Raw genomic sequence first — 12011 nt, 5'->3', positions numbered from 1 at the left:
TTAAAGATAATCTGATAATATAAATATAGTAGGATTTCATAGAATTTTAAAAAAATATTCTCCATTTACCTTTTTAAGAAGAAAAAAACTAATTTTCTTTTATTTTTATAATAATTAAATAAAATATATTAATAACAAATTTTAATTTTTTTACGATATAATTGTTTTTACCAACATTCTATAAAAGTTAAACTCTATTATTAAAAATAGTTTTTTTTTAAAATTTTCAAATGAACTAATATCAAACAATTTTTTCTTAATTTTCAAATGAACTAATATCAAATAATTTATATAAATGTGTGTTATATTTAAATTATAATCATGAAATAATAAAATTAAAATTACGAAATTTATTTTAAAAATTTAGTTTAATTTTTAAATGTTTACCTTTTGAATTTATTATTGTTAATTAATTATTATATTTTTTAAATTAAAATATAATTAATAACTCAATATATGATTTTTTTTTTAAAATATATAAATAATTAAAAAAAGAGTTTATATTAACATCGGTTATTTAAAAATTGATGTCGTTAAGCACTTACAACATCGGCTTTCAAATACCTGATGTTAAAACTGAATTTAGTGTGATTTTAACATCGGTTATTTGAAAACTGATGTTGTAAGTGCTTAACGACATCGGTTTTCAAATAACCGATGTTAATAGGGCGATGTTAAAACTCATTTTTTTAGTAGTGGTTAGTCGATGAATACGACTAACTTTTGTATATAAAACCTGTGTATATTGTATCAAACTTTCCCAATTTATGGTTGTTTTGTAATGCTATAAGTACTTTTTGTTAAATATAGGTAATAGATAATTTATAGTTTTGTTTTGTGCGTTTAATAATCAATTTCTCTCAATTTGAGGTTAAATAGGCAACTTTGGCAAAGTGCTATTTTTCACTCTTTCGCTAAGCCAAGCTGCTGGCTTAGTGAGAATTCGCTAAGCACAACCTTCAGTGGCTAAGCACAAGGAAGAATCCAGAAGAAGATGAGCTGTCAAGTTCGCTAAACGCACTGCTCCAGGTCATCAAGCGCACCGCTTCAGCTCATCTGCTAAGCGAAACAAGCGTGCTTAGCCAAAATCCACTTATGCGCGCTAAGCGATCCAGATCTGCGCTAAGCGCACGAGCATGAACAAGGCCACCTATGTGACACCCTCTACCCCTCACATATATACTAACAAAGAAATAAAAATTCAAATATTAATTAAAAGTTTTTTTTACATTTTTAAATACAAGCCTTTCAAAGGGATAAAAGGTCACATTCAATTTATTCTACATCATATAATAAAGTCATCTCGTTCAAACAAGACTATCTAAGACTTTATACAATTAATATAAAACCTATACCCCAATGTCACATCCTATCAGAGCGTCGTGTCTTGACGTCCTTAGCACATATTCCTTAAAGCATTCACCTAGTCATCTGCTCCCCCGAACACAAAGTTCAAGATCATCACAGGATCCAAACATAAACAAACACGGGAGTGAGTTATCACATTCCTAACTAATAGAGAAACAAGACAACTAGATATACATATCATATAAACCAAATAAAACTTACTTACACGTAATTCACGTAATTCCCCACTTTATCATTCAAAGTTCACTTTTCAATCATCAATCACATTACATAAGAATCACACGCTCTGATCAAGACATAATAACACGTCAATTTCATATACACAATTAGCAAGCGTATGAGACAGTTATGCTAAGACTCAAGCCTATATGCAATGTGGTACCATGTCAATGAAAAACCACACCGGGGCACTTAGGAGTACATAATAAGACACACCACACAATGGGTTTGTCAGGTCACTCTCACTAAGTAAGATCATAGGGAGACTAGTCAGGGTCACGATGTTTTGCGAGAATGCTTCAACCATATGGGATCAGTATAGGCTTAAAGGAACACTCAAACCCGGTGACCCCCAAGGCCTACACTCCGAAGAGTCCGTTAGGGCCTCTCCCTCCTGATTTAGGTCCAACCCCTAAAATCATTTTAGCACACAAACACTGCTCGTGAATTATACAATACACATGACCTCACACTCGTGTGTTAAACACGTACAACATATTGCGCTACAATTTAACACTGGTTCCTAAATAGGAAACCTACACTTTCTCTTTAACACTGTGCATTTACACTTTTCTCAAAATAACACTGGTCGGGTTATTGTACAATTTACAACTTACAACACAAATAATGTCACATCAAGAGTTAATCACACACTTATTCACAACCAAAACTCATTCACAATTTCACATCTTATAATGTCACAATCCACCATCACATGTTTTCACGTATCTCACAATTCAACACATGTTCTACTTTACACTTTTACTCAATCTCAATAACAATATTATAATCTCAAGGCAACATATTATGCCATAATTCATCACATATTTCATTTATAAACACTACTCATGAATTATACAATATCACGACCTCACACTCATGTTTCAAACATGTTTAACACAATTGGACTACAATTTAACACTTTCTCTTTAACACTGCGCATAAACACTGGTCAGGTTATTGTATAATTCATAGCTCACAATATAATTAATGTAACATCAAGTGTTAACACATCCACTTATTCACAATCGAATATCATGTCCACACTTTAACATCTCATAATATCACATCAACCATCTCATAACATTCCCAATGATATTCATAAGGTACAACATACACATGTTCATCAAATTTAACCATAATATTCTCAAACTCCAACACTTAATAATTTTTGGAATCATACTATAACACTCTACAATATTATTTACATAAATTATTAATATAAATAACTACCTCAATATCTATAAACTAGCATACATCATATGGAATCACAAATTTCAAAGTAAGCTTTCAATGCCCAAATTCTAAATAATTATATGAACACTTTGGTCAGTTTCAATTATGATATTAATTTTTTAAAATTATATATAAAAACCTAAACAGCAAGAAAAAGAGAAAATACAAAATCAATATCTCTCTTTAAATTTCTCCTTACTTTATTTCATCAATTCATATTAATTAGAAAAAGTACTCGATTTATAGGGTTCACGCTCAACACAATAGCATATCAATTTCATAAAAATTGGTATGTCAAACATATATAATTCATTGTAATAATTATAAGGATAAAATGAAAATTGCAAAAACACCCCAAAACTCATTCCAATTGATATCTCTAAGGATCCCTACACATATTCTCACTAATTCCCAATTCTGAATAGCTCATCCCTTACCTCTAAGCGGACTCACGTGTCTTCCAACAGTGATAGCGGCATCTTTAGCGGTTCCCTAAGATTCCTCCAGTTTTTTCTCTGACTGTTCCGTTAGAATTTCCGAACGTCAGAGAGACGGAGAAGAGATTGAAGCCTCTACTTATACTGTCTTCATGTGATTCCTTTTTCTCCCTCCACGAATATTATCTCGCCAATCCCAACGGTGAAATTGTGTGCAATTGGATTTCGAATAAAATATCAAAATTTCATGATAATCCAACGGTTGAAGAAACTGAGATCATAGTTTTACCGAGACAGCTCTGGGTTTCTATGGGAAAGGAAAATGCTACAATGCGAGCGGTGTTTCTCTTAGCTCAGTCATGATATCAAGATCCCAATGGTGAGAATTTTCGTAATTGAGTTGTGAACTTGGTAATCAAATTTTACGACGATCCAACGGTGAACAAGTCCGAGATCGTCGTTTTTCTGAGATAGGTTTGGTGGGCTGCGGGAAAAAGAAAGGATTTTGAGTGGAGAAAAGAGAAAAACCAAAATGAGAGGAAAAGGAGGCACCTGACTTAACATAGCTATTTATACCTAGGGTACTCAGCCTATTATTTGCTCTTTATTTATTTATTTATTTTCTAAAAAGCTTTTGAATTTATATGTTAAAAAATGGGATGTTACAACCTATTTAAGCCTGAAATCAGATTTGCAAAGGGAGTTTGACACTTTTCTTTAGAAGCTCTGCATGCACGAAGGTTCTAAAGAGAGAAAGGTCCAAGTTCCAGAGAGTTCTGAGATATTTTGTTGTGTGAAGATCTGCAGAGATGCGAGTTTGAAGCGGAAGCCATTTTGAGAGTTTTAGATGAGTTTGTGAGTGATTGTGAGATCCTAGAGGTGAAGGGGACATCCTCACCACTTGTGTTTTTGTAGTCTTTCATCTTGTTATTCTCTTTGTTGTAAAGGAGGTTTTCGGACTATGGAAAGCTAAATCCTTTGTTGGATCTCCCCTGTAGGTACCTTATGTAAATATATTTTTATCTATGTAATGATGTTTTGTGTGTTCTCTGTGCTATCTTCTTTTCATTCCAGTGTGCTTTTACCTTGATCATGTAGATGCATGCTTTGTTAGGGTCATTCAACAGTAGAAACTGGTCTGATTCTAAAGTCCTTGATAGTATGAGACTAAGTTGTTGTGCTATCACGAGGAATCGGGGTACAAGAACTTAAATGGTGTAAACGATTACAATATATTGGTAATCGATTACTAGTGTATCTGAACGTTGAAATTCAAATTCAATTGTGAAGAGTCACATCTTTTCATAAAATGCTTTGTATAATCGATTACATGGTTTTGGTAATCGATTACTAGTGACAAGTTTTGAATAAAAATCAAAAGATGTAACTCTTCCAATGGTTTTCAGGTTTTTCTCAAGGTTATAACTCTTCCAATGGTTTTCCTTGACCAGACATGAAGAGTCTATAAAAGCAAGACCTTGACTTGCATTTCAATAACTTTTTTATATATTCTTTTCCAACCTTTGAATCTCTTTGAACATCTTCTTGAACTTCTTCTTCTTCTTCCTTTTTTAAAAGCTTTCTGAGTTTTCTGGTTTCCAAACCTTGTTCTTTCGCAGAAAACAAAAGTGTGTTATATCTTTTCATTCTCTTCTCCCTTTGCCAAAAAGAATTTGTCAAGGACTAACCGCCTAAATTCTTCTTGTGTATCTCTTTTCCCTTTTCCAAAAGAACAAAGGACTAACCGCCTGAGATATCTTTTGTTTTCCCTTCACAAAGTTTCAAAGGACTAACCGCTTGAGAACTTTGTCTTAACACATTGGAGGGTACATCCTTTGTGGTACAAGTTGATGATACATCTACTTGGGTTTTTGTAACTGAGAACAAGAGAGGGTATATCTCTTGTGGATCAGTTCAAGTGGAGGATACATCCACTTGGTTGTTCAAAGAGAACAAGGGAGAGTACATCCCTTGTGGATCTTTGCTTGTAAAGGTTTTTACAAGGTTAAAAAGAAATCTCAAGGACCACAAGTCGCTTGGGAACTGGATGTAGACACGGATTGTTGCCAAACCAGTATAAATTTGTGTTTGTCTTCTTCTTCCCTACACTCTTTAATTTCCATTGTGCACTTTAATTATCGCTTTTACTTTTGGTTAAAGTTTCTATTTCTGTTCTTTACTTTCTTAACTTAGTAGTAAAAGCATAATTGAATCTTGTAACATTAAGAAGGATAAGTTTTAATTAGTAAAGGTTCATTAATAATTAATTCAACCCCCCCTTCTTAATTATTCCGAGGCCACTTGATCCAACAATGAGGAATCAGGGTCTAGTAGTCCAAGAGACAACATAGGAACGCATGAACATTGTTAGATAGAGAACATCCTTTTTAGCATCAGGAACCTATGAGGAAGACCAATGCATTCTCTACTTGTTTTTACACAATATTTCTCTTGCGTGATTTTCTTTCTTTTTGCCTAGATAGTTTAAATACCTGTTCATAACCACAATCATATTTTCATACCAGACGCCTATTTATCGAAATAGCTTGTTAGATAACACAAGTTCCCCAAGAGTTTGATACTCGGTTCTCACCGTTTTATACTACTTGTGCGATCCGATACACTTGTTGGTTGCGAACATAAACATAAATAGATGATGCTTGTGCTTACATGCTTGCTGCATGCAGGTACTATGCTGGTGTTCCCTAAGGGAAAGATGAAATTGAAGTCTAAGAAAGGATGGAAATCTATTGTACCACTTCATTTGAAAGGAAAATCAACAACTTGTTTTTCCTCATTTCAGAAAGTCAATTCTGCTGGCTATGGACCTAGCAAAACACCAGTTTATCTCAATGTGTATGACTTGACATGAATGAATGTTTATGTTTATTGGGCTGGTCTTGGTATCCATGACTCTTGTGTAGAAGGTGCAGTTTTAAGCTTTTGATTTTGCTTTATCTCTTAATCCAAGCATATTATAAGTAGTGGTAGTCATATATCCCTTAATCCTAGGTCCATTATCATTTTTTGCAGTTCATCATTATCTTTTCATTACATGTATTGGTATGTAATGTCATTACCTTCATTTTTGCTTGGTTGTGTGGTGTCAAAATGATACTGAAAATCATAAAATTATAGATGCATATAGCTGTTAAAACAATCCAGGTCATAAAAAAAATTAACATTTCTACTACGGTTAAAGCCAAACCCATCATAGAAAGGGCCACAATCTAAGACGGTTGCGTAGACAAACCTGTCTTAGAATGTGACCCAAAAAAAAAATTACCATTTCTGCGATGGTTCAAGTCAAACCTGTCGTAGAAAAGAACACAATCTAAGACGGTCACATAGACAGCACACCCGTCGTAAAATGTGTTGTATTCTAAGACGGGTCTGTGTACGTGACCGTCGTAGAATGTGAATCATTCTATGACAGATCTGTTTACATGACCATCGTAGAATGTGACACATTTTACGATGGACTTGCCGTCACGACTGTCGTAGAATGAGCAATATTCTAAGATGGGTGATCAACTGTCATTGTAGAATGGTTATCATTCTACAACAGCCGCTATGATGACGATTGAAAACTGACGTCATATGTGCTATATAACCGATGTAGAAGCACCAATTTCCAGTAGTGTTTAACCTTTTCAAGAAATGTTTAACTTTTTCTTAAATAAGAGTTTAATAGTCCGTATAAAATAATTATACATTGTCATTCAATCATAAATCATCATTGATATGACTTTTAATTTAATTATTATAAACATTAACAATCTTGTTATACACACTGAGTTGTAATAAGATAACAATATAAAATTAGTTTAGACTCTTGTTGAATAGCTTATTCTCTCTAAAGAATCAACCTCGACCATAATTATTTTAAAAAAAGAGATTAAATCTTAATTCCATTAAATTTATTTGAAGTTACAAAGTTGCAAAATAAGAATCAAAACAAATGCATGTTAGAATTTTTTATGATATTAGGAGTTGATACAAGCCTATTACATAAAATTAATTGTACGCAAGATCGAAATGTGATTCCCAATTTCTTGTGACTGTTAGTATGGATATGTGGTAATACAATTATAAAACAAGCTTCATACATGGTTATTACTTATTAGTCTTCTATCAACCCTTTTTCCTACTTACATTACTCTTTTAGCTTTACACAAAGCAAATACTTAATCAGGAAACACTTGCATGCCTAATGACAAAAAAGAATAGCAATGAGAAAGGACTTATCACATGTTGAATGATAAATGTGATCAAACCCAAGGATGTCCCGAATCAACCTTTGGTAACACCCTAAATTAGCAAACAATGATGAAGCTTCCATGTCCAGTTAGCAGTACTGGAAAACCATGTGTTGGAAGGCCCCATTTTGATTCACTGTGCGTAATAGAAATTTTTATTAATATTTGCACTATTAAGGTATGCTTCATTAGTGGACCTAAATGATGATTCTTAGTGTTGTGATGAGTAGAAGCAAAAACAGCAAAGCCTTTAGCTATCCCCCAATTATTTATTTCCAAAATGTTGCCCTTTCCTAACTTCCAAATGGATATCCCATGCCATTGACTCATTGCCTTTTGGGTAAAGAAAAATAAATTAATGGTATATTTTGTCCCTGAAAAATAAGTTATTTTTTGTTTTTAGTACCCGATTTTTAAAATCATATTCTCCTTCCTAATATTTTTTAAATGCTTAGATTTTAGTCTCTAAAATTTGTGGGTTTTAGAGACAAAAATATGGGTAATTCAAAAAAAAAAAGATGAGAACTTTAATTTTAAAAGTAGGAGACTAAAAAAGTTGTCATTTTTCAGGAATGATAAAGATTATTAATCCGAAAAAAATGGATTGAAAATTTTGTGAACAAGCCAAACACTGCACTCCACCGACCTGGATTTTAAACAATGCCTTTAGAGAACTGCTTGGGACACCCAACATTTTTGCTAGTACACTCAACATAGCATGTGAAATTCCGATTTTATCCTTTTGTAAAATTGATACGGATTGACAATTCGTAAGTCCAATACGGATTTTGACTTTCACGTTATTAGCAAACCACTCTAACCAACTAAGCTAATATACCAATTATGTTATAAAATAATTAATATTGCTATATATAACACTAAAATTTGTAATGTATATTTAATGCACATGTAAATTTACATAATAAATTTTGTGACAATTAAATTTTATCTAATAATTAATTTGTTTACATATATAAATTGTAAATAAAAATCATAGTTTTAATAAAAATTTACATATGTAAAAAAATATCAAATTTGTTTAATTATCAATTTTTGTAATAAACATCTAAATACATCATTCAATTAAATACCATATTTGTTTAATTTTCAATCACTGTAATAATAATCCAAATATATCATTCAATTAAATACCAAATTTGTTTAACTGTTAATTATTGTAATAAACATCTAAATACAACATTCAATTAAATATCAAATTTGTTTAATTATCAAATTTTGTAAATAATTTAAATGTATAAAAAAATTCTAAATAAATTATAATTTTTTTAAAAAAATTCAAAACATATGGATTGTTAATCCGTATGGTTCATACAAATTGTTCCATACGAATTAACAAACCGTATGAAACATACGGATTATCAATTCATATGTTTTGAAAAAAAAATATGTATCTCTTCTTCTCCAGCGATGAAAAACCACAAACTTCACTGTATATCCATAAACAACATACGTACACCACCGGAAACAACAAACACTCACAAAAGGATGCTAACGAAAGAAGTTACACTAAGGGAGTGCAATTTTACGAAAAAAAGACACTGTAGAAATAAAAAAAAATAAAATACTATTTGTAACTAAAAATACCAATAAGACATTTGGGTGTACCAGCAAAAATGTTATTCTCAAATTGTCACATATGTTTTGGCCCACCTTTTGCCCCGGGTCTCCTAAATTGAAGGTTTATCTTTTCTTGTGTATTTTTTTGAAAAATAAAAAAACAAACGTAATGTTCTATTGTGAATGTGTGGTGTATTGTAATTAGTTTATACATACTTTTAAAAGAAAGTTTAATCACTCATTTAGTTCATATATCTCACAATCTTTTCATTTTAATTTTTATACATAAAAATTATTCGTTTCAATTCTTATATGACAAGAACTAAAACATATTAAAAATTTATATGTAAGGAATAAAACGAGTTAAAAATATATGTGTTTATTAGAAACTCAAACAATGAGTAATTTTTAGGCTAAATTGTACTTTTAGTCCCCCACTTTAGTTCCAATTTCGCATTTGGTCCCCCGGTAATTTAATTCATAAATTTGGTCCCCCTGTTTTATAAAATCCTACAATGTTGGTCCCGGATGCCTCAATTGGACGTTGACCGTTAAGCAGTAACGTTGACTGTCACATGTCAACGTCTAAGAGGCACCTTGAACACTCAAACCCTGGTCACCACCACCAAGCCCCACAACCCCACCCCTCACCATTCCTTGAGGCATCTGAGCAGTTGCATAAGTCATAGTACTCTACTTAGGACATATCTGTTGTTGTTGCTGCTGTTGCTGATGTAGTTGCTAATGCTGATGTTGTTGTTGATGTGGACTCTGCATCTGTGGCTACTAATTCAATGTTCCCACCCCATTAACATTCAAAGGCAAGTTAGCAGAAGACTGAAGACCCATAAGCGGATCATTGTTCAACCGATTACCCATCAAACTGGTAGCAGCAGCAGTAACCTTGTTCATCTGCTGAAACCCCAATCCCAAATCACTATTTTTATTCCCAACGCGAGACAGATCTACGAGAACGCCATCTTTTGGTTTGACATCTTCTCTAACAACACCAGTGTTGACCAAAAACTCCTCCAACGTCATCTCTCTCAGCGTTGGCTGCCCCTGCATCTGGGCCGCCAAGTTGGGCCCACCGAGGCTACCGTATTCCTTTGAAATATCCTTCCAAACCTTATCCACGGTCTTCTGGCTTAGGGTCCACGATAGCGTCAACGGCCCCTACCACTGCAAATGGCTGGCGCCGACACCGCCATCATTAGTGCAAACTCTCGCCGACCCCATTGTCTGAACCTCTTCCGTGGTCCAAATGTTCTTCAGCAACTCGTCCATGTTCATGGACCCGAAATCCTTCCTCGAACCTCCCATGTTGTTCATGAACTCGTCAAACGTCAGTGAGTGCACCAACGGTTGCCGCGTCAGGGAGAAGTTCCCCGACGGCCTCCCTCCGCCGCCGCCGGTCTCGTTTCCAAAGCTCTTGAAATCGAAGGGCTTCCTAAAAGCTCAAAATAAGAAAAAGTAGTTTCAAGGTGCCTCTCAGACGTTGACATGTGGTAGTCAACATTACTGCTTAACGGTCAACATTCAATTGAGGCGTTCGGGACCAACATTGCAGGATTTTATAAAATAGGGGGACCAAATTTGTGAATTAATTATCAGGGGACTAAATGCGAAATTGGAGTTAAAGTGGGGACCAAAAGTACAATTTTTCCTAATTTTTAAATGTAGGAAGATATTGCGTCAAAAAATGTAGGAAAATAGTATAAAGATTTTGTTGGTATATGAACTAAATAAATAATGGAACCTTTAAAACATAATCAACAATACTAATCAAACTTAAGATTTATACGTGACACAATTTGATTACGCCAATTAAACTAAGCTAGCCCTTGCTAATTAATAATTACTTTAGGGTGGGTCTTTTTCTTAATGAGATTATTGTAGCTTCTTTGTTGCTTGCTATTTGGTAGGATGGCAAAATCCCAATTGGAAAAAGTTAAAAACTCACGTGAGCCATCCTTTCAAATTAGTGCATCACAACTATGCGTGTATGGTTCATGAGGTGCATCCATTTAGGTCCATCTCTTAAAACTTAATCACGCAAAAATAATTGAGAAGGACACTAGTTTAGGTGAAGATGAATGGCCAAGAGACAAAGGAAATAACAATTTTGTGGAGGAACAAAAGATTTTATTCATTCCATTGTTTTCATCTTTTTTTTTAATGTTTTATTAATTAAAAAAGACAATATAAGTCGAGTTAGAAGATACCAAATAGGCAATTAATATCTCAAAATAATTTTTAAAAGGAAAGCTAAAGGTGACAAATTGAGTGCATTATTCAGTTAGAGTGAGGGAAACTGTTTGAACTGTGAAGTGTGTTCAATGTAAACGTAAATCCTTCAAGATAAATTATTTAAAAAATGTTAAAATGGTATTTTAGGTTTAGTTTATTTTTAAAACATAATTGAGTAAACTCTTAAAAAAATAATTATTTCATTAACATAATTATTCTGAACATGCATGCACCTATAATTTGGAGAAAAAATGTCAACTTCAAAAAGAAAATTGACTTCCTTTTAGGTACATGTACGAAAGAACATAAAAAGACTAAGCTCTAATAAAAAAAATGCATGTAGTAGCATTAGCCAATAGAAGCTACTCGTCGTAAAGAGTGAAGAGAGCCATCGTATATGGTAGACATCTTAATTTGTTGGGTCCAACCATTGTTGAAAATTTTACATAAATGAGAGTGATTATTGTGCACAAGAACACATGCAAGACATTGTTAACTAACTTATACATCACTAAAAAATAGATTTTTAATATCGATTATTTATCAATGTTGAAACTACCGACGTTAAAAGTATCAACGTTAACATCAATTTTAAAAAATCGATGTTAAACTAAATTACACAATATCGATTTTCTAAAAAATCGATATCGTATAATAAGAAATA

At 32.9% G+C, this 12011-nt stretch overlaps 1 pseudogene; it reads right to left on the bottom strand.

Moving 5' to 3' along the window:
• Positions 1-9682: 9682 nt before the first annotated feature.
• Positions 9683-11739, bottom strand: LOC100796638 (ABSCISIC ACID-INSENSITIVE 5-like protein 5; annotated as a pseudogene).
• Positions 11740-12011: the final 272 nt, after the last annotated feature.

This window comes from Glycine max, chromosome 16 (assembly GCF_000004515.6).
Source record: "Glycine max cultivar Williams 82 chromosome 16, Glycine_max_v4.0, whole genome shotgun sequence".
NCBI classification, from domain to species: domain Eukaryota; kingdom Viridiplantae; phylum Streptophyta; class Magnoliopsida; order Fabales; family Fabaceae; genus Glycine; species Glycine max.
The sequence above is the reverse complement of the archived record's forward strand: the minus strand, read 5'-3'. Positions and strand labels throughout refer to the sequence as shown.